The sequence below is a fragment of the Lissotriton helveticus genome, chromosome 2_1 (assembly GCF_964261635.1).
Source record: "Lissotriton helveticus chromosome 2_1, aLisHel1.1, whole genome shotgun sequence".
Lineage (NCBI taxonomy): Eukaryota > Metazoa > Chordata > Amphibia > Caudata > Salamandridae > Lissotriton > Lissotriton helveticus.
In genome coordinates this window covers 1,631,407,715-1,631,434,662 of record NC_136059.1, presented here as the reverse complement: position 1 = coordinate 1,631,434,662, position 26,948 = coordinate 1,631,407,715, and positions in this window count along the sequence as shown.

The following is a 26,948-nucleotide window of genomic DNA, read 5'->3' as shown; positions in this document are numbered from 1 at the left end:
GAACATTTTCGAAACGGACTATTTTGGTCATCTCAGAGCAATTTCATCAGGTCGCGGGTCATCGATCGTTTTGCATGAAAAATTGAACGTTCTGGCATGTACATTAATTTACTCTAAATGTTGTTTATATCTCTTCCCGCAGTGAATAAACACGTTTTAAGCCCTCGAAGTGAGCATTTGGGCCTTTTTAAGTCACTTTTAACCATGAGCCAAATCTTGAATTTTGGCTCCCTAGAAGCATGAAAATGACGATAAAGATGCTCATTTTATCTCCAAAAGTGATGATCCACCTCTGAGAGTCAAAATTAGTTCAAAGATGAAAATTTTCAAAACGGACCATTTTGGTCATCTCGGAGCAATTTCATCAGGTCGCGGGTCATCGATCGTTTTGCATGAAATATTGAACGTTCTTGCATGAACATTAATTTACTCTAAATGTTGTTTATATCTCTTCCCGCAGTGAATAAACACGTTTTAAGCCCTCGAAGTGAGCATTTGGGTCCTTTTAATTCACTTTTAACCATGAGCCAAATCTTGAGTTTTGGCTCCTTAGAAGCATGAAAATGACGATAAAGATGCTCATTTTATCTCCAAAAGTGATGATCCACCTCTGAAAGTCAGAATTAGTTCAAAGATGAAAATTTTCAAAACGGACCATTTTGGTCATCTCGGAGCAATTTCATCAGGTCGCGGGTCATCGATCGTTTTGCATGAAATATTGAACGTTCTTGCATGAACATTAATTTACTCTAAATGTTGTTTATATCTCTTCCCGCAGTGAATAAACACGTTTTAAGCCCTCGAAGTGAGCATTTGGGTCCTTTTAATTCACTTTTAACCATGAGCCAAATCTTGAGTTTTGGCTCCCTAGAAGCATGAAAATGACGATAAAGATGCTCATTTTATATCCAAAAGTGATGATCCACCTCTGAGAGTCAAAATTAGTTGAAAGATGAAAATTTTCAAAACGGACCATTTTGGTCATCTCGGAGCAATTTCATCAGGTCGCGGGTCATCGATTGTTTTGCATGAAAAATTGAACGTTCTCGCATGAACAATAATTTACTCTAAATGTTGTTTATATCTCTTCCCGCAGTGAATAAACACGTTTTAAGCCCTCGAAGTGAGCATTTGGGCCTTTTTAAGTCACTTTTAACCATGAGCCAAATCTTGAGTTTTGGCTCCCTAGAAGCATGAAAATGACGATAAAGATGCTCATTTTATATCCAAAAGTGATGATCCACCTCTGAGAGTCAAAATTAGTTGAAAGATGAAAATTTTCAAAACGGACCATTTTGGTCATCTCGGAGCAATTTCATCAGGTCGCGGGTCATCGATTGTTTTGCATGAAAAATTGAACGTTCTTGCATGAACATTAATTTACTCTAAATGTTGTTTATATCTCTTCCCGCAGTGAATAAACACGTTTTAAGCCCTCGAAGTGAGCATTTGGGCCTTTTTAAGTCACTTTTAACCATGAGCCAAATCTTGAGTTTTGGCTCCCTAGAAGCATGAAAATGACGATAAAGATGCTCATTTTATCTCCAAAAGTGATGATCCACCACTGAGAGTCAAAATTAGTTGAAAGATGAACATTTTCAAAACGGACCATTTTGGTAATCTCGGAGCAATTTCATCAGGTCGCGGGTCATCGATCGTTTTGCATGAAAAATTGAACGTTCTTGCATGAACATTAATTTACTCTAAATGTTGTTTATATCTCTTCCCGCAGTGAATAAACACGTTTTCAGCCCTCAAAGTGAGCATTTGGGCCTTTTTAAGTCACTTTTAACCATGAGCCAAATCTTGAGTTTTGGCTCCTTAGAAGCATGAAAATGACGATAAAGATGCTCATTTTATCTCCAAAAGTGATGATCCACCTCTGAAAGTCAGAATTAGTTGAAAGATGGAAGGTTTTAAAACGGACCATTTTGGTCATCTCAGAGCAATTTCATCAGGTCGCGGGTCATCGATCGTTTTGCATGAAAAATTGAACGTTCTCGCATGAACAATAATTTACTCTAAATGTTGTTTATATCTCTTCCCGCAGTGACTAAACACGTTTTAAGCCCTCGAAGTGAGCATTTGGGTCCTTTTAAGTCACTTTTAACCATGAGCCAAATCTTGAGTTTTGGCTCCTTAGAAGCATGAAAATGACGATAAAGATGCTCATTTTATCTCCAAAAGTGATGATCCACCTCTGAAAGTCAGAATTAGTTGAAAGATGGAAGGTTTTAAAACGGACCATTTTGGTCATCTCAGAGCAATTTCATCAGGTCGCGGGTCATCGATCGTTTTGCATGAAAAATTGAACGTTCTCGCATGAACAATAATTTACTCTAAATGTTGTTTATATCTCTTCCCGTAGTGAATAAACACGTTTTAAGCCCTCGAAGTGAGCATTTGGGCCTTTTTAAGTCACTTTTAACCATGAGCCAAATCTTGAATTTTGGCTCCCTAGAAGCATGAAATGACGATAAAGATGCTCATTTTATCTCCAAAAGTGATGATCCACCTCTGAGAGTCAAGATTAGTTGAAAGATGAAAATTTTCAAAACGGACCATTTTGGTCATCTCGGAGCAATTTCATCAGGTCGCGGGTCATCGATCGTTTTGCATGAAAAATTGAACGTTCTTGCATGAACATTAATTTACTCTAAATGTTGTTTATATCTCTTCCCACAGTGAATAAACACGTTTTAATCCCTCAAAGTGAGCATTTGGGCCTTTTTAAGTCACGTTTAACCATGAGCCAAATCTTGAGTTTTGGCTCCCTAGAAGCATGAAAATGACGATAAAGATGCTCATTTTATATCCAAAAGTGATGATCCACCTCTGAGAGTCAAAATTAGTTGAAAGATGAAAATTTTCAAAATGGACCATTTTGGTCATCTCGGAGCAATTTCATCAGGTCGCGGGTCATCGATCGTTTTGCATGAAAAATTGAACGTTCTCGCATGAACAATAATTTACTCTAAATGTTGTTTATATCTCTTCCCGTAGTGAATAAACACGTTTTAAGCCCTCGAAGTGAGCATTTGGGCCTTTTAAGTCACTTTTAACCATGAGCCAAATCTTGAATTTGGGCTCCCTAGAAGCATGAAATGACGATAAAGATGCTCATTTTATCTCCAAAAGTGATGATCCACCTCTGAGAGTCAAGATTAGTTGAAAGATGAAAATTTTCAAAACGGACCATTTTGGTCATCTCGGAGCAATTTCATCAGGTCGCGGGTCAACGATCGTTTTGCATGAAAAATTGAACGTTCTCGCATGAACATTATTTTACTCTAAATGTTGTTTATATCTCTTCCCGCAGTGAATAAACACGTTTTAAGCCCTCGAAGTGAGCATTTGGGCCTTTTTAAGTCACTTTTAACCATGAGCCAAATCTTGAGTTTTGGCTCCCTAGAAGCATGAAAATGACGATAAAGATGCTCATTTTAGCTCCAAAAGTGATGATCCACCTCTGAGAGTAAAAATTAGTGGAAAGATGAACATTTTCAAAACGGACCATTTTGGTCATCTCAGAGCAATTTCATCAGGTCGCGGGTCAACGATCGTTTTGCATGAAAAATTGAACGTTCTCGCATGAACATTATTTTACTCTAAATGTTGTTTATATCTCTTCCCGCAGTGAATAAACACGTTTTAAGCCCTCGAAGTGAGCATTTGGGCCTTTTTAAGTCACTTTTAACCATGAGCCAAATCTTGAGTTTTGGCTCCCTAGAAGCATGAAAATGACGATAAAGATGCTCATTTTATCTCCAAAAGTGATGATCCACCACTGAGAGTCAAAATTAGTTGAAAGATGAACATTTTCAAAACGGACCATTTTGGTAATCTCGGAGCAATTTCATCAGGTCGCGGGTCATCGATCGTTTTGCATGAAAAATTGAACGTTCTTGCATGAACATTAATTTACTCTAAATGTTGTTTATATCTCTTCCCGCAGTGAATAAACACGTTTTCAGCCCTCAAAGTGAGCATTTGGGCCTTTTTAAGTCACTTTTAACCATGAGCCAAATCTTGAGTTTTGGCTCCCTAGAAGTATGAAAATGACGATAAAGATGCTCATTTTATCTCCAAAAGTGACGATCCACCTCTGAGAGTCAAAATTAGTTGAAAGATGAACATTTTCGAAACGGACTATTTTGGTCATCTCAGAGCAATTTCATCAGGTCGCGGGTCATCGATCGTTTTGCATGAAAAATTGAACGTTCTGGCATGTACATTAATTTACTCTAAATGTTGTTTATATCTCTTCCCGCAGTGAATAAACACGTTTTAAGCCCTCGAAGTGAGCATTTGGGCCTTTTTAAGTCACTTTTAACCATGAGCCAAATCTTGAGTTTTGGCTCCCTAGAAGCATGAAAATGACGATAAAGATGCTCATTTTATCTCCAAAAGTGATGATCCACCTCTGAGAGTCAAAATTAGTTCAAAGATGAAAATTTTCAAAACGGACCATTTTGGTCATCTCGGAGCAATTTCATCAGGTCGCGGGTCATCGATCGTTTTGCATGAAATATTGAACGTTCTTGCATGAACATTAATTTACTCTAAATGTTGTTTATATCTCTTCCCGCAGTGAATAAACACGTTTTAAGCCCTCGAAGTGAGCATTTGGGTCCTTTTAATTCACTTTTAACCATGAGCCAAATCTTGAGTTTTGGCTCCTTAGAAGCATGAAAATGACGATAAAGATGCTCATTTTATCTCCAAAAGTGATGATCCACCTCTGAAAGTCAGAATTAGTTCAAAGATGAAAATTTTCAAAACGGACCATTTTGGTCATCTCGGAGCAATTTCATCAGGTCGCGGGTCATCGATCGTTTTGCATGAAATATTGAACGTTCTTGCATGAACATTAATTTACTCTAAATGTTGTTTATATCTCTTCCCGCAGTGAATAAACACGTTTTAAGCCCTCGAAGTGAGCATTTGGGTCCTTTTAATTCACTTTTAACCATGAGCCAAATCTTGAGTTTTGGCTCCCTAGAAGCATGAAAATGACGATAAAGATGCTCATTTTATATCCAAAAGTGATGATCCACCTCTGAGAGTCAAAATTAGTTGAAAGATGAAAATTTTCAAAACGGACCATTTTGGTCATCTCGGAGCAATTTCATCAGGTCGCGGGTCATCGATTGTTTTGCATGAAAAATTGAACGTTCTCGCATGAACAATAATTTACTCTAAATGTTGTTTATATCTCTTCCCGCAGTGAATAAACACGTTTTAAGCCCTCGAAGTGAGCATTTGGGCCTTTTTAAGTCACTTTTAACCATGAGCCAAATCTTGAGTTTTGGCTCCCTAGAAGCATGAAAATGACGATAAAGATGCTCATTTTATATCCAAAAGTGATGATCCACCTCTGAGAGTCAAAATTAGTTGAAAGATGAAAATTTTCAAAACGGACCATTTTGGTCATCTCGGAGCAATTTCATCAGGTCGCGGGTCATCGATTGTTTTGCATGAAAAATTGAACGTTCTTGCATGAACATTAATTTACTCTAAATGTTGTTTATATCTCTTCCCGCAGTGAATAAACACGTTTTAAGCCCTCGAAGTGAGCATTTGGGCCTTTTTAAGTCACTTTTAACCATGAGCCAAATCTTGAGTTTTGGCTCCCTAGAAGCATGAAAATGACGATAAAGATGCTCATTTTATCTCCAAAAGTGATGATCCACCACTGAGAGTCAAAATTAGTTGAAAGATGAACATTTTCAAAACGGACCATTTTGGTAATCTCGGAGCAATTTCATCAGGTCGCGGGTCATCGATCGTTTTGCATGAAAAATTGAACGTTCTTGCATGAACATTAATTTACTCTAAATGTTGTTTATATCTCTTCCCGCAGTGAATAAACACGTTTTCAGCCCTCAAAGTGAGCATTTGGGCCTTTTTAAGTCACTTTTAACCATGAGCCAAATCTTGAGTTTTGGCTCCTTAGAAGCATGAAAATGACGATAAAGATGCTCATTTTATCTCCAAAAGTGATGATCCACCTCTGAAAGTCAGAATTAGTTGAAAGATGGAAGGTTTTAAAACGGACCATTTTGGTCATCTCAGAGCAATTTCATCAGGTCGCGGGTCATCGATCGTTTTGCATGAAAAATTGAACGTTCTCGCATGAACAATAATTTACTCTAAATGTTGTTTATATCTCTTCCCGCAGTGACTAAACACGTTTTAAGCCCTCGAAGTGAGCATTTGGGTCCTTTTAAGTCACTTTTAACCATGAGCCAAATCTTGAATTTTGGCTCCCTAGAAGTATGAAATGACGATAAAGATGCTCATTTTATCTCCAAAAGTGATGATCCACCACTGAGAGTCAAAATTAGTTGAAAGATGAAAATTTTCAAAACGGACCATTTTGGTCATCTCGGAGCAATTTCATCAGGTCGCGGGTCATCGATCGTTTTGCATGAAAAATTGAACGTTCTTGCATGAACATTAATTTACTCTAAATGTTGTTTATATCTCTTCCCGCAGTGAATAAACACGTTTTCAGCCCTCAAAGTGAGCATTTGGGCCTTTTTAAGTCACTTTTAACCATGAGCCAAATCTTGAATTTTGGCTCCCTAGAAGTATGAAAATGACGATAAAGATGCTCATTTTATATCCAAAAGTGATGATCCACCTCTGAGAGTCAAAATTAGTTGAAAGATGAAAATTTTCAAAACGGACCATTTTGGTCATCTCGGAGCAATTTCATCAGGTCGCGGGTCATCGATCGTTTTGCATGAAAAATTGAACGTTCTTGCATGAACATTAATTTACTCTAAATGTTGTTTATATCTCTTCCCGCAGTGAATAAACACGTTTTAATCCCTCAAAGTGAGCATTTGGGCCTTTTTAAGTCACTTTTAACCATGAGCCAAATCTTGAGTTTTGGCTCCCTAGAAGCATGAAAATGACGATAAAGATGCTCATTTTATATCCAAAAGTGATGATCCACCTCTGAGAGTCAAAATTAGTTGAAAGATGAAAATTTTCAAAACGGACCATTTTGGTCATCTCGGAGCAATTTCATCAGGTCGCGGGTCATCGATCGTTTTGCATGAAAAATTGAACGTTCTTGCATGAACATTAATTTACTCTAAATGTTGTATATATCTCTTCCCGCAGTGAATAAACACGTTTTAATCCCTCAAAGTGAGCATTTGGGCCTTTTTAAGTCACTTTTAACCATGAGCCAAATCTTGAGTTTTGGCTCCCTAGAAGCATGAAAATGACGATAAAGATGCTCATTTTATATCCAAAAGTGATGATCCACCTCTGAGAGTCAAAATTAGTTGAAAGATGAACATTTTCAAAACGGACCATTTTGGTCATCTCGGAGCAATTTCATCAGGTCGCGGGTCATCGATCGTTTTGCATGAAAAATTGAACGTTCTCGCATGAACAATAATTTACTCTAAATGTTGTTTATATCTCTTCCCGCAGTGACTAAACATGTTTTAAGCCCTCGAAGTGAGCATTTGGGTCCTTTAAAGTCACTTTTACCCATGAGCCAAATCTTGAGTTTTGGCTCCCTAGAAGCATGAAAATGACTATAAAGATGCTCATTTTAGCTCCAAAAGTGATGATCCACCTCTGAGAGTAAAAATTAGTTGAAAGATGAACATTTTCAAAACGGACCATTTTGGTCATCTCAGAGCAATTTCATCAGGTCCGCGGGTCAACGATCGTTTTGCATGAAAAATTGAACGTTCTCGCATGAACATTATTTTACTCTAAATGTTGTTTATATCTCTTCCCGCAGTGAATAAACACGTTTTAAGCCCTCGAAGTGAGCATTTGGGCCTTTTTAAGTCACTTTTAACCATGAGCCAAATCTTGAGTTTTGGCTCCCTAGAAGCATGAAAATGACGATAAAGATGCTCATTTTATCTCCAAAAGTGATGATCCACCACTGAGAGTCAAAATTAGTTGAAAGATGAAAATTTTCAAAACGGACCATTTTGGTCATCTCGGAGCAATTTCATCAGGTCGCGGGTCATCGATCGTTTTGCATGAAAAATTGAACGTTCTTGCATGAACATTAATTTACTCTAAATGTTGTTTATATCTCTTCCCGCAGTGAATAAACACGTTTTCAGCCCTCAAAGTGAGCATTTGGGCCTTTTTAAGTCACTTTTAACCATGAGCCAAATCTTGAATTTTGGCTCCCTAGAAGTATGAAAATGACGATAAAGATGCTCATTTTATCTCCAAAAGTGACGATCCACCTCTGAGAGTCAAAATTAGCTGAAAGATGAACATTTTCGAAACGGACTATTTTGGTCATCTCAGAGCAATTTCATCAGGTCGCGGGTCATCGATCGTTTTGCATGAAAAATTGAACGTTCTGGCATGAACATTAATTTACTCTAAATGTTGTTTATATCTCTTCCCGCAGTGAATAAACACGTTTTAAGCCCTCGAAGTGAGCATTTGGGCCTTTTTAAGTCACTTTTAACCATGAGCCAAATCTGGAGTTTTGGATCCCTAGAAGCATGAAAATGACGATAAAGATGCTCATTTTATCTCCAAAAGTGATGATCCACCTCTGAGAGTCAAAATTAGTTGAAAGATGAACATTTTCAAAACGGACCATTTTGGTCATCTCGGAGCAATTTCATCAGGTCGCGGGTCATCGATCGTTTTGCATGAAAAATTGAACGTTCTTGCATGAACATTAATTTACTCTAAATGTTGTTTATATCTCTTCCCGCAGTGAATAAACACGTTTCAAGCCCTCCAAGTGAGCATTTGGGTCCTTTTAATTCACTTTTAACCATGAGCCAAATCTTGAGTTTTGGCTCCTTAGAAGCATGAAAATGACGATAAAGATGCTCATTTTATCTCCAAAAGTGATGATCCACCTCTGAAAGTCAGAATTAGTTGAAAGATGGAAGGTTTTAAAACGGACCATTTTGGTCATCTCAGAGCAATTTCATCAGATCGCGGGTCATCGATCGTTTTGCATGAAAAATTGAACGTTCTCGCATGAACAATAATTTACTCTAAATGTTGTTTATATCTCTTCCCGCAGTGAATAAACACATTTTAAGCCCTCGAAGTGAGCATTTGGGTCCTTTTAAGTCACTTTTACCCATGAGCCAAATCTTGAGTTTTGGCTCCCTAGAAGCATGAAAATGACTATAAAGATGCTCATTTTAGCTCCAAAAGTGATGATCCACCTCTGAGAGTAAAAATTCGTTGAAAGATGAACATTTTCAAAACGGATCATTTTGGTCATCTCAGAGCAATTTCATCAGGTCGCGGGTCAACGATCGTTTTGCATGAAAAATTGAACATTCTCGCATGAACATTATTTTACTCTAAATGTTGTTTATATCTCTTCCCGCAGTGAATAAACACGTTTTAAGCCCTCGAAGTGAGCATTTGGGCCTTTTTAAGTCACTTTTAACCATGAGCCAAATATTGAGTTTTGACTCCCTAGAAGCATGAAAATGACGATAAAGATGCTCATTTTATCTCCAAAAGAGATGATACACCTCTGAGAGTCAAAATTAGTTGAAAGATGAACATTTTCAAAACGGACTATTTTGGTCATCTCAGAGCAATTTCATCAGGTCGCGGGTCATCGATCGTTTTTCATGAAAAATTGAACGTTCTTGCATGAACATTAATTTACTCTAAATGTTGTTTATATCTCTTCCCGCAGTGAATAAACACGTTTTAATCCCTCAAAGTGAGCATTTGGGCCTTTTTAAGTCACTTTTAACCATGAGCCAAATCTTGAGTTTTGGCTCCCTAGAAGCATGAAAATGACGATAAAGATGCTCATTTTATATCCAAAAGTGATGATCCACCTCTGAAAGTCAGAATTAGTTGAAAGATGGAAGGTTTTAAAACGGACCATTTTGGTCATCTCAGAGCAATTTCATCAGATCGCGGGTCATCGATCGTTTTGCATGAAAAATTGAACGTTCTCGCATGAACAATAATTTACTCTAAATGTTGTTTATATCTCTTCCCGCAGTGAATAAACACATTTTAAGCCCTGGAAGTGAGCATTTGGGTCCTTTTAAGTCACTTTTACCCATGAGCCAAATCTTGAGTTTTGGCTCCCTAGAAGCATGAAAATGACTATAAAGATGCTCATTTTAGCTCCAAAAGTGATGATCCACCTCTGAGAGTAAAAATTCGTTGAAAGATGAACATTTTCAAAACGGATCATTTTGGTCATCTCAGAGCAATTTCATCAGGTCGCGGGTCAACGATCGTTTTGCATGAAAAATTGAACATTCTCGCATGAACATTATTTTACTCTAAATGTTGTTTATATCTCTTCCCGCAGTGAATAAACACGTTTTAAGCCCTCGAAGTGAGCATTTGGGCCTTTTTAAGTCACTTTTAACCATGAGCCAAATATTGAGTTTTGACTCCCTAGAAGCATGAAAATGACAATAAAGATGCTCATTTTATCTCCAAAAGAGATGATACACCTCTGAGAGTCAAAATTAGTTGAAAGATGAACATTTTCAAAACGGACTATTTTGGTCATCTCAGAGCAATTTCATCAGGTCGCGGGTCATCGATCGTTTTTCATGAAAAATTGAACGTTCTTGCATGAACATTAATTTACTCTAAATGTTGTTTATATCTCTTCCCGCAGTGAATAAACACGTTTTAATCCCTCAAAGTGAGCATTTGGGCCTTTTTAAGTCACTTTTAACCATGAGCCAAATCTTGAGTTTTGGCTCCCTAGAAGCATGAAAATGACGATAAAGATGCTCATTTTATATCCAAAAGTGATGATCCACCTCTGAGAGTCAAAATTAGTTGAAAGATGAAAATTTTCAAAACGGACCATTTTGGTCATCTCGGAGCAATTTCATCAGGTCGCGGGTCATCGATCGTTTTGCATGAAAAATTGAACGTTCTCGCATGAACAATAATTCACTCTAAATGTTGTTTATATCTCTTCCCGCAGTGAATAAACACGTTTTAAGCCCTCGAAGTGAGCATTTGGGCCTTTTTAAGTCACTTTTAACCATGAGCCAAATCTTGAGTTTTGGCTCCCTAGCAGCATGAAAATGACGATAAAGATGCTCATTTTATCTCCAAAAGTGATGATCCACCTCTGAGAGTCAAAATTAGTTGAAAGATGAAAGGTTTTAAAACGGACCATTTTGGTCATCTCAGAGCAATTTCATCAGGTCGCGGGTCATCGATCGTTTTGCATGAAAAACTGAACGTTCTCGCATGAACAATAATTTACTCTAAATGTTGTTTATATCTCTTCCCGCAGTGAATAAACACGTTTTCAGCCCTCAAAGTGAGCATTTGGGCCTTTTTAAGTCACTTTTAACCATGAGCCAAATCTTGAATTTTGGCTCCCTAGAAGTATGAAAATGACGATAAAGATGCTCATTTTATATCCAAAAGTGATGATCCACCTCTGAGAGTCAAAATTAGTTGAAAGATGAAAATTTTCAAAACGGACCATTTTGGTCATCTCGGAGCAATTTCATCAGGTCGCGGGTCATCGATCGTTTTGCATGAAAAATTGAACGTTCTTGCATGAACATTAATTTACTCTAAATGTTGTTTATATCTCTTCCCGCAGTGAATAAACACGTTTTAATCCCTCAAAGTGAGCATTTGGGCCTTTTTAAGTCACTTTTAACCATGAGCCAAAACTTGAGTTTTGGCTCCCTAGAAGCATGAAAATGACGATAAAGATGCTCATTTTATATCCAAAAGTGATGATCCACCTCTGAGAGTCAAAATTAGTTGAAAGATGAAAATTTTCAAAACGGACCATTTTGGTCATCTCGGAGCAATTTCATCAGGTCGCGGGTCATCGATCGTTTTGCATGAAAAATTGAACGTTCTTGCATGAACATTAATTTACTCTAAATGTTGTTTATATCTCTTCCCGCAGTGAATAAACACGTTTTAATCCCTCAAAGTGAGCATTTGGGCCTTTTTAAGTCACTTTTAACCATGAGCCAAATCTTGAGTTTTGGCTCCCTAGAAGCATGAAAATGACGATAAAGATGCTCATTTTATATCCAAAAGTGATGATCCACCTCTGAGAGTCAAAATTAGTTGAAAGATGAAAATTTTCAAAACGGACCATTTTGGTCATCTCGGAGCAATTTCATCAGGTCGCGGGTCATCGATCGTTTTGCATGAAAAATTGAACGTTCTCGCATGAACAATAATTTACTCTAAATGTTGTTTATATCTCTTCCCGCAGTGACTAAACATGTTTTAAGCCCTCGAAGTGAGCATTTGGGTCCTTTAAAGTCACTTTTACCCATGAGCCAAATCTTGAGTTTTGGCTCCCTAGAAGCATGAAAATGACTATAAAGATGCTCATTTTAGCTCCAAAAGTGATGATCCACCTCTGAGAGTAAAAATTAGTTGAAAGATGAACATTTTCAAAACGGACCATTTTGGTCATCTCAGAGCAATTTCATCAGGTCCGCGGGTCAACGATCGTTTTGCATGAAAAATTGAACGTTCTCGCATGAACAATAATTTACTCTAAATGTTGTTTATATCTCTTCCCGCAGTGAATAAACACATTTTAAGCCCTCGAAGTGAGCATTTGGGTCCTTTTAAGTCACTTTTACCCATGAGCCAAATCTTGAGTTTTGGCTCCCTAGAAGCATGAAAATGACTATAAAGATGCTCATTTTAGCTCCAAAAGTGATGATCCACCTCTGAGAGTAAAAATTCGTTGAAAGATGAACATTTTCAAAACGGATCATTTTGGTCATCTCAGAGCAATTTCATCAGGTCGCGGGTCAACGATCGTTTTGCATGAAAAATTGAACATTCTCGCATGAACATTATTTTACTCTAAATGTTGTTTATATCTCTTCCCGCAGTGAATAAACACGTTTTAAGCCCTCGAAGTGAGCATTTGGGCCTTTTTAAGTCACTTTTAACCATGAGCCAAATATTGAGTTTTGACTCCCTAGAAGCATGAAAATGACAATAAAGATGCTCATTTTATCTCCAAAAGAGATGATACACCTCTGAGAGTCAAAATTAGTTGAAAGATGAACATTTTCAAAACGGACTATTTTGGTCATCTCAGAGCAATTTCATCAGGTCGCGGGTCATCGATCGTTTTTCATGAAAAATTGAACGTTCTTGCATGAACATTAATTTACTCTAAATGTTGTTTATATCTCTTCCCGCAGTGAATAAACACGTTTTAATCCCTCAAAGTGAGCATTTGGGCCTTTTTAAGTCACTTTTAACCATGAGCCAAATCTTGAGTTTTGGCTCCCTAGAAGCATGAAAATGACGATAAAGATGCTCATTTTATATCCAAAAGTGATGATCCACCTCTGAGAGTCAAAATTAGTTGAAAGATGAAAATTTTCAAAACGGACCATTTTGGTCATCTCGGAGCAATTTCATCAGGTCGCGGGTCATCGATCGTTTTGCATGAAAAATTGAACGTTCTTGCATGAACAATAATTTACTCTAAATGTTGTTTATATCTCTTCCCACAGTGAATAAACACGTTTTAAGCCCTCGAAGTGAGCATTTGGGCCTTTTTAAGTCACTTTTAACCATGAGCCAAATCTTGAGTTTTGGCTCCCTAGAAGCATGAAAATGACTATAAAGATGCTCATTTTAGCTCCAAAAGTGATGATCCACCTCTGAGAGTAAAAATTAGTTGAAAGATGAACATTTTCAAAACGGACCATTTTGGTCATCTCAGAGCAATTTCATCAGGTCGCGGGTCAACGATCGTTTTGCATGAAAAATTGAACGTTCTCGCATGAACAATAATTCACTCTAAATGTTGTTTATATCTCTTCCCGCAGTGAATAAACACGTTTTAAGCCCTCGAAGTGAGCATTTGGGCCTTTTTAAGTCACTTTTAACCATGAGCCAAATCTTGAGTTTTGGCTCCCTAGCAGCATGAAAATGACGATAAAGATGCTCATTTTATCTCCAAAAGTGATGATCCACCTCTGAGAGTCAAAATTAGTTGAAAGATGAAAGGTTTTAAAACGGACCATTTTGGTCGTCTCAGAGCAATTTCATCAGGTCGCGGGTCATCGATCGTTTTGCATGAAAAACTGAACGTTCTCGCATGAACAATAATTTACTCTAAATGTTGTTTATATCTCTTCCCGCAGTGAATAAACACGTTTTAAGCCCTCGAAGTGAGCATTTGGGCCTTTTTAAGTCACTTTTAACCATGAGCCAAATCTTGAATTTTGGCTCCCTAGAAGCATGAAAATGACGATAAAGATGCTCATTTTATATCCAAAAGTGATGATCCACCTCTGAGAGTCAAAATTAGTTGAAAGATGAAAATTTTCAAAACGGACCATTTTGGTCATCTCGGAGCAATTTCATCAGGTCGCGGGTCATCGATCGTTTTGCATGAAAAATTGAACGTTCTTGCATGAACATTAATTTACTCTAAATGTTGTTTATATCTCTTCCCGCAGTGAATAAACACGTTTTAATCCCTCAAAGTGAGCATTTGGGCCTTTTTAAGTCACTTTTAACCATGAGCCAAATCTTGAGTTTTGGCTCCCTAGAAGCATGAAAATGACGATAAAGATGCTCATTTTATATCCAAAAGTGATGATCCACCTCTGAGAGTCAAAATTAGTTGAAAGATGAAAGGTTTTAAAACGGACCATTTTGGTCGTCTCAGAGCAATTTCATCAGGTCGCGGGTCATCGATCGTTTTGCATGAAAAACTGAACGTTCTCGCATGAACAATAATTTACTCTAAATGTTGTTTATATCTCTTCCCGCAGTGAATAAACACGTTTTAAGCCCTCGAAGTGAGCATTTGGGCCTTTTTAAGTCACTTTTAACCATGAGCCAAATCTTGAATTTTGGCTCCCTAGAAGCATGAAATGACGATAAAGATGCTCATTTTATCTCCAAAAGTGATGATCCACCACTGAGAGTCAAAATTAGTTGAAAGATGAAAATTTTCAAAACGGACCATTTTGGTCATCTCGGAGCAATTTCATCAGGTCGCGGGTCATCGATCGTTTTGCATGAAAAATTGAACGTTCTTGCATGAACATTAATTTACTCTAAATGTTGTTTATATCTCTTCCCGCAGTGAATAAACACGTTTTCAGCCCTCAAAGTGAGCATTTGGGCCTTTTTAAGTCACTTTTAACCATGAGCCAAATCTTGAATTTTGGCTCCCTAGAAGTATGAAAATGACGATAAAGATGCTCATTTTATATCCAAAAGTGATGATCCACCTCTGAGAGTCAAAATTAGTTGAAAGATGAAAATTTTCAAAACGGACCATTTTGGTCATCTCGGAGCAATTTCATCAGGTCGCGGGTCATCGATCGTTTTGCATGAAAAATTGAACGTTCTTGCATGAACATTAATTTACTCTAAATGTTGTTTATATCTCTTCCCGCAGTGAATAAACACGTTTTAATCCCTCAAAGTGAGCATTTGGGCCTTTTTAAGTCACTTTTAACCATGAGCCAAATCTTGAGTTTTGGCTCCCTAGAAGCATGAAAATGACGATAAAGATGCTCATTTTATATCCAAAAGTGATGATCCACCTCTGAGAGTCAAAATTAGTTGAAAGATGAAAATTTTCAAAACGGACCATTTTGGTCATCTCGGAGCAATTTCATCAGGTCGCGGGTCATCGATCGTTTTGCATGAAAAATTGAACGTTCTCGCATGAACAATAATTTACTCTAAATGTTGTTTATATCTCTTCCCGCAGTGACTAAACATGTTTTAAGCCCTCGAAGTGAGCATTTGGGTCCTTTAAAGTCACTTTTACCCATGAGCCAAATCTTGAGTTTTGGCTCCCTAGAAGCATGAAAATGACTATAAAGATGCTCATTTTAGCTCCAAAAGTGATGATCCACCTCTGAGAGTAAAAATTAGTTGAAAGATGAACATTTTCAAAACGGACCATTTTGGTCATCTCAGAGCAATTTCATCAGGTCCGCGGGTCAACGATCGTTTTGCATGAAAAATTGAACGTTCTCGCATGAACATTATTTTACTCTAAATGTTGTTTATATCTCTTCCCGCAGTGAATAAACACGTTTTAAGCCCTCGAAGTGAGCATTTGGGCCTTTTTAAGTCACTTTTAACCATGAGCCAAATCTTGAGTTTTGGCTCCCTAGAAGCATGAAAATGACGATAAAGATGCTCATTTTATCTCCAAAAGTGATGATCCACCACTGAGAGTCAAAATTAGTTGAAAGATGAAAATTTTCAAAACGGACCATTTTGGTCATCTCGGAGCAATTTCATCAGGTCGCGGGTCATCGATCGTTTTGCATGAAAAATTGAACGTTCTTGCATGAACATTAATTTACTCTAAATGTTGTTTATATCTCTTCCCGCAGTGAATAAACACGTTTTCAGCCCTCAAAGTGAGCATTTGGGCCTTTTTAAGTCACTTTTAACCATGAGCCAAATCTTGAATTTTGGCTCCCTAGAAGTATGAAAATGACGATAAAGATGCTAATTTTATCTCCAAAAGTGACGATCCACCTCTGAGAGTCAAAATTAGCTGAAAGATGAACATTTTCGAAACGGACTATTTTGGTCATCTCAGAGCAATTTCATCAGGTCGCGGGTCATCGATCGTTTTGCATGAAAAATTGAACGTTCTGGCATGAACATTAATTTACTCTAAATGTTGTTTATATCTCTTCCCGCAGTGAATAAACACGTTTTAAGCCCTCGAAGTGAGCATTTGGGCCTTTTTAAGTCACTTTTAACCATGAGCCAAATCTTGAGTTTTGGATCCCTAGAAGCATGAAAATGACGATAAAGATGCTCATTTTATCTCCAAAAGTGATGATCCACCTCTGAGAGTCAAAATTAGTTGAAAGATGAAAATTTTCAAAACGGACCATTTTGGTCATCTCGGAGCAATTTCATCAGGTCGCGGGTCATCGATCGTTTTGCATGAAAAATTGAACGTTCTTGCATGAACATTAATTTACTCTAAATGTTGTTTATATCTCTTCCCGCAGTGAATAAACACGTTTCAAGCCCTCCAAGTGAGCATTTGGGTCCTTTTAATTCACTTTTAACCATGAGCCAAATCTTGAGTTTTGGCTCCTTAGAAGCATGAAAATGACGATAAAGATGCTCATTTTATCTCCAAAAGTGATGATCCACCTCTGAAAGTCAGAATTAGTTGAAAGATGGAAGGTTTTAAAACGGACCATTTTGGTCATCTCAGAGCAATTTCATCAGATCGCGGGTCATCGATCGTTTTGCATGAAAAATTGAACGTTCTCGCATGAACAATAATTTACTCTAAATGTTGTTTATATCTCTTCCCGCAGTGAATAAACACATTTTAAGCCCTCGAAGTGAGCATTTGGGTCCTTTTAAGTCACTTTTACCCATGAGCCAAATCTTGAGTTTTGGCTCCCTAGAAGCATGAAAATGACTATAAAGATGCTCATTTTAGCTCCAAAAGTGATGATCCACCTCTGAGAGTAAAAATTCGTTGAAAGATGAACATTTTCAAAACGGATCATTTTGGTCATCTCAGAGCAATTTCATCAGGTCGCGGGTCAACGATCGTTTTGCATGAAAAATTGAACATTCTCGCATGAACATTATTTTACTCTAAATGTTGTTTATATCTCTTCCCGCAGTGAATAAACACGTTTTAAGCCCTCGAAGTGAGCATTTGGGCCTTTTTAAGTCACTTTTAACCATGAGCCAAATATTGAGTTTTGACTCCCTAGAAGCATGAAAATGACGATAAAGATGCTCATTTTATCTCCAAAAGAGATGATACACCTCTGAGAGTCAAAATTAGTTGAAAGATGAACATTTTCAAAACGGACTATTTTGGTCATCTCAGAGCAATTTCATCAGGTCGCGGGTCATCGATCGTTTTTCATGAAAAATTGAACGTTCTTGCATGAACATTAATTTACTCTAAATGTTGTTTATATCTCTTCCCGCAGTGAATAAACACGTTTTAATCCCTCAAAGTGAGCATTTGGGCCTTTTTAAGTCACTTTTAACCATGAGCCAAATCTTGAGTTTTGGCTCCCTAGAAGCATGAAAATGACGATAAAGATGCTCATTTTATATCCAAAAGTGATGATCCACCTCTGAGAGTCAAAATTAGTTGAAAGATGAAAATTTTCAAAACGGACCATTTTGGTCATCTCGGAGCAATTTCATCAGGTCGCGGGTCATCGATCGTTTTGCATGAAAAATTGAACGTTCTTGCATGAACAATAATTTACTCTAAATGTTGTTTATATCTCTTCCCACAGTGAATAAACACGTTTTAAGCCCTCGAAGTGAGCATTTGGGCCTTTTTAAGTCACTTTTAACCATGAGCCAAATCTTGAGTTTTGGCTCCCTAGAAGCATGAAAATGACTATAAAGATGCTCATTTTAGCTCCAAAAGTGATGATCCACCTCTGAGAGTAAAAATTAGTTGAAAGATGAACATTTTCAAAACGGACCATTTTGGTCATCTCAGAGCAATTTCATCAGGTCGCGGGTCAACGATCGTTTTGCATGAAAAATTGAACGTTCTCGCATGAACAATAATTCACTCTAAATGTTGTTTATATCTCTTCCCGCAGTGAATAAACACGTTTTAAGCCCTCGAAGTGAGCATTTGGGCCTTTTTAAGTCACTTTTAACCATGAGCCAAATCTTGAGTTTTGGCTCCCTAGCAGCATGAAAATGACGATAAAGATGCTCATTTTATCTCCAAAAGTGATGATCCACCTCTGAGAGTCAAAATTAGTTGAAAGATGAAAATTTTCAAAACGGACCATTTTGGTCATTTCGGAGCAATTTCATCAGGTCGCGGGTCATCGATCGTTTTGCATGAAAATTGAACGTTCTTGCATGAACATTAATTTACTCTAAATGTTGTTTATATCTCTTCCCGCAGTGAATAAACACGTTTTAAGCCCTCGAAGTGAGCATTTGGGTCCTTTTAATTCACTTTTAACCATGAGCCAAATCTTGAGTTTTGGCTCCTTAGAAGCATGAAAATGACGATAAAGATGCTCATTTTATCTCCAAAAGTGATGATCCACCTCTGAAAGTCAGAATTAGTTGAAAGATGGAAGGTTTTAAAACGGACCATTTTGGTCATCTCAGAGCAATTTCATCAGGTCGCGGGTCATCGATCGTTTTGCATGAAAAACTGAACGTTCTCGCATGAACAATAATTTACTCTAAATGTTGTTTATATCTCTTCCCGCAGTGAATAAACACGTTTTAAGCCCTCGAAGTGAGCATTTGGGCCTTTTTAAGTCACTTTTAACCATGAGCCAAATCTTGAATTTTGGCTCCCTAGAAGCATGAAATGACGATAAAGATGCTCATTTTATCTCCAAAAGTGATGATCCACCACTGAGAGTCAAAATTAGTTGAAAGATGAAAATTTTCAAAACGGACCATTTTGGTCATCTCGGAGCAATTTCATCAGGTCGCGGGTCATCGATCGTTTTGCATGAAAAATTGAACGTTCTTGCATGAACATTAATTTACTCTAAATGTTGTTTATATCTCTTCCCGCAGTGAATAAACACGTTTTCAGCCCTCAAAGTGAGCATTTGGGCCTTTTTAAGTCACTTTTAACCATGAGCCAAATCTTGAATTTTGGCTCCCTAGAAGTATGAAAATGACGATAAAGATGCTCATTTTATCTCCAAAAGTGACGATCCACCTCTGAGAGTCAAAATTAGCTGAAAGATGAACATTTTCGAAACGGACTATTTTGGTCATCTCAGAGCAATTTCATCAGGTCGCGGGTCATCGATCATTTTGCATGAAAAATTGAACGTTCTGGCATGAACATTAATTTACTCTAAATGTTGTTTATATCTCTTCCCGCAGTGAATAAACACGTTTTAAGCCCTCGAAGTGAGCATTTGGGCCTTTTTACGTCACTTTTAACCATGAGCCAAATCTTGAGTTTTGGATCCCTAGAAGCATGAAAATGACGATAAAGATGCTAATTTTATCTCCAAAAGTGATGATCCACCTCTGAGAGTCAAAATTAGTTGAAAGATGAAAATTTTCAAAACGGACCATTTTGGTCATCTCGGAGCAATTTCATCAGGTCGCGGGTCATCGATCGTTTTGCATGAAAAATTGAACGTTCTTGCATGAACATTAATTTACTCTAAATGTTGTTTATATCTCTTCCCGCAGTGAATAAACACGTTTCAAGCCCTCGAAGTGAGCATTTGGGTCCTTTTAATTCACTTTTAACCATGAGCCAAATCTTGAGTTTTGGCTCCTTAGAAGCATGAAAATGACGATAAAGATGCTCATTTTATCTCCAAAAGTGATGATCCACCTCTGAAAGTCAGAATTAGTTGAAAGATGGAAGGTTTTAAAACGGACCATTTTGGTCATCTCAGAGCAATTTCATCAGATCGCGGGTCATCGATCGTTTTGCATGAAAAATTGAACGTTCTCGCATGAACAATAATTTACTCTAAATGTTGTTTATATCTCTTCCCGCAGTGAATAAACACATTTTAAGCCCTCGAAGTGAGCATTTGGGTCCTTTTAAGTCACTTTTACCCATGAGCCAAATCTTGAATTTTGGCTCCCTAGAAGCATGAAAATGACTATAAAGATGCTCATTTTAGCTCCAAAAGTGATGATCCACCTCTGAGAGTAAAAATTAGTTGAAAGATGAACATTTTCAAAACGGATCATTTTGGTCATCTCAGAGCAATTTCATCAGGTCGCGTGTCAACGATCGTTTTGCATGAAAAATTGAACGTTCTCGCATGAACATTATTTTACTCTAAATGTTGTTTATATCTCTTCCCGCAGTGAATAAACACGTTTTAAGCCCTCGAAGTGAGCATTTGGGCCTTTTTAAGTCACTTTTAACCATGAGCCAAATATTGAGTTTTGACTCCCTAGAAGCATGAAAATGACGATAAAGATGCTCATTTTATCTCCAAAAGTGATGATACACCTCTGAGAGTCAAAATTAGTTGAAAGATGAACATTTTCAAAACGGACTATTTTGGTCATCTCAGAGCAATTTCATCAGGTCGCGGGTCATCGATCGTTTTTCATGAAAAATTGAACGTTCTCGCATGAACATTAATTTACTCTAAATGTTGTTTATATCTCTTCCCGCAGTGAATAAACACGTTTTAAGCCCTCGAAGTGAGCATTTGGGCCTTTTTAATTCACTTTTAACCATGAGCCAAATCTTGAGTTTTGGCTCCCTAGAAGCATGAAAATGACGATAAAGATGCTCATTTTATCTCCAAAAGTGATGATCCACCTCTGAGAGTAAAAATTAGTTGAAAGATGAACATTTTCAAAACGGACCATTTTGGTCATCTCAGAGCAATTTCATCAGGTTCGCGGGTCAACAATCGTGTTGCATGAAAAATTGAACATTCTCGCATGAACATTATTTTACTCTAAATGTTGTTTATATCTCTTCCCGCAGTGAATAAACACGTTTTAAGCCCTCGAAGTGAGCATTTGGGCCTTTTTAAGTCACTTTTAACCATGAGCCAAATATTGAGTTTTGACTCCCTAGAAGCATGAAAATGACGATAAAGATGCTCATTTTATCTCCAAAAGTGATGATACACCTATGAGAGTCAAAATTAGTTGAAAGATGAACATTTTCAAAACGGACTATTTTGGTCATCTCAGAGCAATTTCATCAGGTCGCGGGTCATCGATCGTTTTTCATGAAAAATTGAACGTTCTCGCATGAACATTAATTTACTCTAAATGTTGTTTATATCTCTTCCCGCAGTGAATAAACACGTTTTAAGCCCTCGAAGTGAGCATTTGGGTCCTTTTAATTCACTTTTAACCATGAGCCAAATCTTGAGTTTTGGCTCCTTAGAAGCATGAAAATGACGATAAAGATGCTCATTTTATCTCCAAAAGAGATGATCCACCTCTGTAAGTCAGAATTAGTTGAAAGATGGAAGGTTTTAAAACGGACCATTTTGGTCATCTCAGAGCAATTTCATCAGGTCGCGGGTCATCGATCGTTTTGCATGAAAAATTGAACGTTCTCGCATGAACAATAATTTACTCTAAATGTTGTTTATATCTCTTCCCGCAGTGACTAAACACGTTTTAAGCCCTCGAAGTGAGCATTTGGGTTTTTCTAAGTCACTTTTACCCATGAGCCAAATCTTGAGTTTTGGCTCCCTAGAAGCATGAAAATGACTATAAAGATGCTCATTTTAGCTCCAAAAGTGATGATCCACCTCTGAGAGTAAAAATTAGTTGAAAGATGAACATTTTCAAAACGGACCATTTTGGTCATCTCAGAGCAATTTCATCAGGTCGCGGGTCAACGATCGTTTTGCATGAAAAATTCAACGTTCTCGCATGAACATTATTTTACTCTAAATGTTGTTTATATCTCTTCCCACAGTGAATAAACACGTTTTAAGCCCTCGAAGTGAGCATTTGGGCCTTTTTAAGTCACTTTTAACCATGAGCCAAATCTTGAGTTTTGGCTCCCTAGAAGCATGAAAATGACGATAAAGATGCTCATTTTATCTCCAAAAGTGATGATCCACCTCTGAGAGTCAAAATTAGTTGAAAGATGACAATTTTCAAAACGGACCATTTTGGTCATCTCGGAGCAATTTCATCAGGTCGCGGGTCATCGATCGTTTTGCATGAAAAATTGAACGTTCTTGCATGAACATTAATTTACTCTAAATGTTGTTTATATCTCTTCCCGCAGTGAATAAACACGTTTTAAGCCCTCGAAGTGAGCATTTGGGTCCTTTTAATTCACTTTTAACCATGAGCCAAATCTTGAGTTTTGGCTCCTTAGAAGAATGAAAATGACGATAAAGATGTCATTTTATCTCCAAAAGTGATGATCCACCTCTGAAAGTCAGATTTAGTTGAAAGATGGAAGGTTTTAAAACGGACCATTTTGGTAATCTCAGAGCAATTTCATCAGGTCGCGGGTCATCTATCGTTTTGCATGAAAAATTGAACGTTCTTGCATGAACAGTAATTTACTCTAAATGTTGTTTATATCTCTTCCCGCAGTGAATAAACACGTTTTAAGCCCTCGAAGTGAGCATTTGGTCCTTTTTAAGTCACTTTTAACCATGAGCCAAATATTGAGTTTTGGCTCCCTAGAAGCATGAAAATGACGATAAAGATGCTCATTTTATCTCCAAAAGTGATGATCCACCTCTGAGAGTCAAAATTAGTTGAAAGATGAAAATTTTCAAAACGGACCATTTTGGTCATCTCGGAGCAATTTCATCAGGTCGCGGGTCATCGATCGTTTTGCATGAAAAATTGAACGTTCTTGCATGAACATTAATTTACTCTAAATGTTGTTTATATCTCTTCCCGCAGTGAATAAACACGTTTTAATCCCTCAAAGTGAGCATTTGGGCCTTTTTAAGTCACTTTTAACCATGAGCCAAATCTTGAGTTTTGGCTCCCTAGAAGCATGAAAATGACGATAAAGATGCTCATTTTATATCCAAAAGTGATGATCCACCTCTGAGAGTCAAAATTAGTTGAAAGATGAAAATTTTCAAAACGGACCATTTTGGTCATCTCGGAGCAATTTCATCAGGTCGCGGGTCATCGATCGTTTTGCATGAAAAATTGAACGTTCTCGCATGAACAATAATTTACTCTAAATGTTGTTTATATCTCTTCCCGCAGTGACTAAACACGTTTTAAGCCCTCGAAGTGAGCATTTGGGTCCTTTAAAGTCACTTTTACCCATGAGCCAAATCTTGAGTTTTGGCTCCCTAGAAGCATGAAAATGACTATAAAGATGCTCATTTTAGCTCCAAAAGTGATGATCCACCTCTGAGAGTAAAAATTAGTGGAAAGATGAACATTTTCAAAACGGACCATTTTGGTCATCTCAGAGCAATTTCATCAGGTCCGCGGGTCAACGATCGTTTTGCATGAAAAATTGAACGTTCTCGCATGAACATTATTTTACTCTAAATGTTGTTTATATCTCTTCCCGCAGTGAATAAACACGTTTTAAGCCCTCGAAGTGAGCATTTGGGCCTTTTTAAGTCACTTTTAACCATGAGCCAAATCTTGAGTTTTGGCTCCCTAGAAGCATGAAAATGACGATAAAGATGCTCATTTTATCTCCAAAAGTGATGATCCACCACTGAGAGTCAAAATTAGTTGAAAGATGAAAATTTTCAAAACGGACCATTTTGGTCATCTCGGAGCAATTTCATCAGGTCGCGGGTCATCGATCGTTTTGCATGAAAAATTGAACGTTCTTGCATGAACATTAATTTACTCTAAATGTTGTTTATATCTCTTCCCGCAGTGAATAAACACGTTTTCAGCCCTCAAAGTGAGCATTTGGGCCTTTTTAAGTCACTTTTAACCATGAGCCAAATCTTGAATTTTGGCTCCCTAGAAGTATGAAAATGACGATAAAGATGCTCATTTTATCTCCAAAAGTGACGATCCACCTCTGAGAGTCAAAATTAGCTGAAAGATGAACATTTTCGAAACGGACTATTTTGGTCATCTCAGAGCAATTTCATCAGGTCGCGGGTCATCGATCGTTTTGCATGAAAAATTGAACGTTCTCGCATGAACAATAATTTACTCTAAATGTTGTTTATATCTCTTCCCGCAGTGAATAAACACATTTTAAGCCCTCGAAGTGAGCATTTGGGTCCTTTTAAGTCACTTTTACCCATGAGCCAAATCTTGAGTTTTGGCTCCCTAGAAGCATGAAAATGACTATAAAGATGCTCATTTTAGCTCCAAAAGTGATGATCCACCTCTGAGAGTAAAAATTAGTTGAAAGATGAACATTTTCAAAACGGATCATTTTGGTCATCTCAGAGCAATTTCATCAGGTCGCGGGTCAACGATCGTTTTGCATGAAAAATTGAACGTTCTCGCATGAACATTATTTTACTCTAAATGTTGTTTATATCTCTTCCCGCAGTGAATAAACACGTTTTAAGCCCTCGAAGTGAGCATTTGGGCCTTTTTAAGTCACTTTTAACCATGAGCCAAATATTGAGTTTTGACTCCCTAGAAGCATGAAAATGACGATAAAGATGCTCATTTTATCTCCAAAAGTGATGATACACCTCTGAGAGTCAAAATTAGTTGAAAGATGAACATTTTCAAAACGGACTATTTTGGTCATCTCAGAGCAATTTCATCAGGTCGCGGGTCATCGATCGTTTTTCATGAAAAATTGAACGTTCTCGCATGAACATTAATTTACTCTAAATGTTGTTTATATCTCTACCCGCAGTGAATAAACACGTTTTAAGCCCTCGAAGTGAGCATTTGGGCCTTTTTAAGTCACTTTTAACCATGAGCCAAATCTTGAGTTTTGGCTCCCTAGAAGCATGAAAATGACGATAAAGATGCTCATTTTATCTCCAAAAGTGATGATCCACCTCTGAGAGTAAAAATTAGTTGAAAGATGAACATTTTCAAAACGGACCATTTTGGTCATCTCAGAGCAATTTCATCAGGTTCGCGTGTCAACAATCGTTTTGCATGAAAAATTGAACATTCTCGCATGAACATTATTTTACTCTAAATGTTGTTTATATCTCTTCCCGCAGTGAATAAACACGTTTTAAGCCCTCGAAGTGAGCATTTGGGCCTTTTTAAGTCACTTTTAACCATGAGCCAAATATTGAGTTTTGACTCCCTAGAAGCATGAAAATGACGATAAAGATGCTCATTTTATCTCCAAAAGTGATGATACACCTCTGAGAGTCAAAATTAGTTGAAAGATGAACATTTTCAAAACGGACTATTTTGGTCATCTCAGAGCAATTTCATCAGGTCGCGGGTCATCGATCGTTTTTCATGAAAAATTGAACGTTCTCGCATGAACATTAATTTACTCTAAATGTTGTTTATATCTCTTCCCGCAGTGAATAAACAAGTTTTAAGCCCTCGAAGTGAGCATTTGGGTCCTTTTAATTCACTTTTAACCATGAGCCAAATCTTGAGTTTTGGCTCCTTAGAAGCAAGAAAATGACGATAAAGATGCTCATTTTATCTCCAAAAGAGATGATCCACCTCTGTAAGTCAGAATTAGTTGAAAGATGGAAGGTTTTAAAACGGACCATTTTGGTCATCTCAGAGCAATTTCATCAGGTCGCGGGTCATCGATCGTTTTGCATGAAAAATTGAACGTTCTCGCATGAACAATAATTTACTCTAAATGTTGTTTATATCTCTTCCCGCAGTGACTAAACACGTTTTAAGCCCTCGAAGTGAGCATTTGGGTTTTTCTAAGTCACTTTTACCCATGAGCCAAATCTTGAGTTTTGGCTCCCTAGAAGCATGAAAATGACGATAAAGATGCTCATTTTATCTCCAAAAGTGATGATCCACCTCTGAGAGTCAAAATTAGTTGAAAGATGACAATTTTCAAAACGGACCATTTTGGTCATCTCGGAGCAATTTCATCAGGTCGCGGGTCATCGATCGTTTTGCTTGAAAAATTGAACGTTCTTGCATGAACATTAATTTACTCTAAATGTTGTTTATATCTCTTCCTGCAGTGAATAAACACGTTTTAAGCCCTCGAAGTGAGCATTTGGGTCCTTTTAATTCACTTTTAACCATGAGCCAAATCTTGAGTTTTGGCTCCTTAGAAGCATGAAAATGACGATAAAGATGTCATTTTATCTCCAAAAGTGATGATCCACCTCTGAAAGTCAGATTTAGTTGAAAGATGGAAGGTTTTAAAACGGACCATTTTGGTCATCTCAGAGCAATTTCATCAGGTCGCGGGTCATCGATCGTTTTGCATGAAAAATTGAACGTTCTTGCATGAACATTAATTTACTCTAAATGTTGTTTATATCTCTTCCCGCAGTGAATAAACACGTTTTAAGCCCTCGAAGTGAGCGTTTGGGCCTTTTTAAGTCACTTTTAACCATGAGCCAAATCTTGAGTTTTGGCTCCCTAGAAGC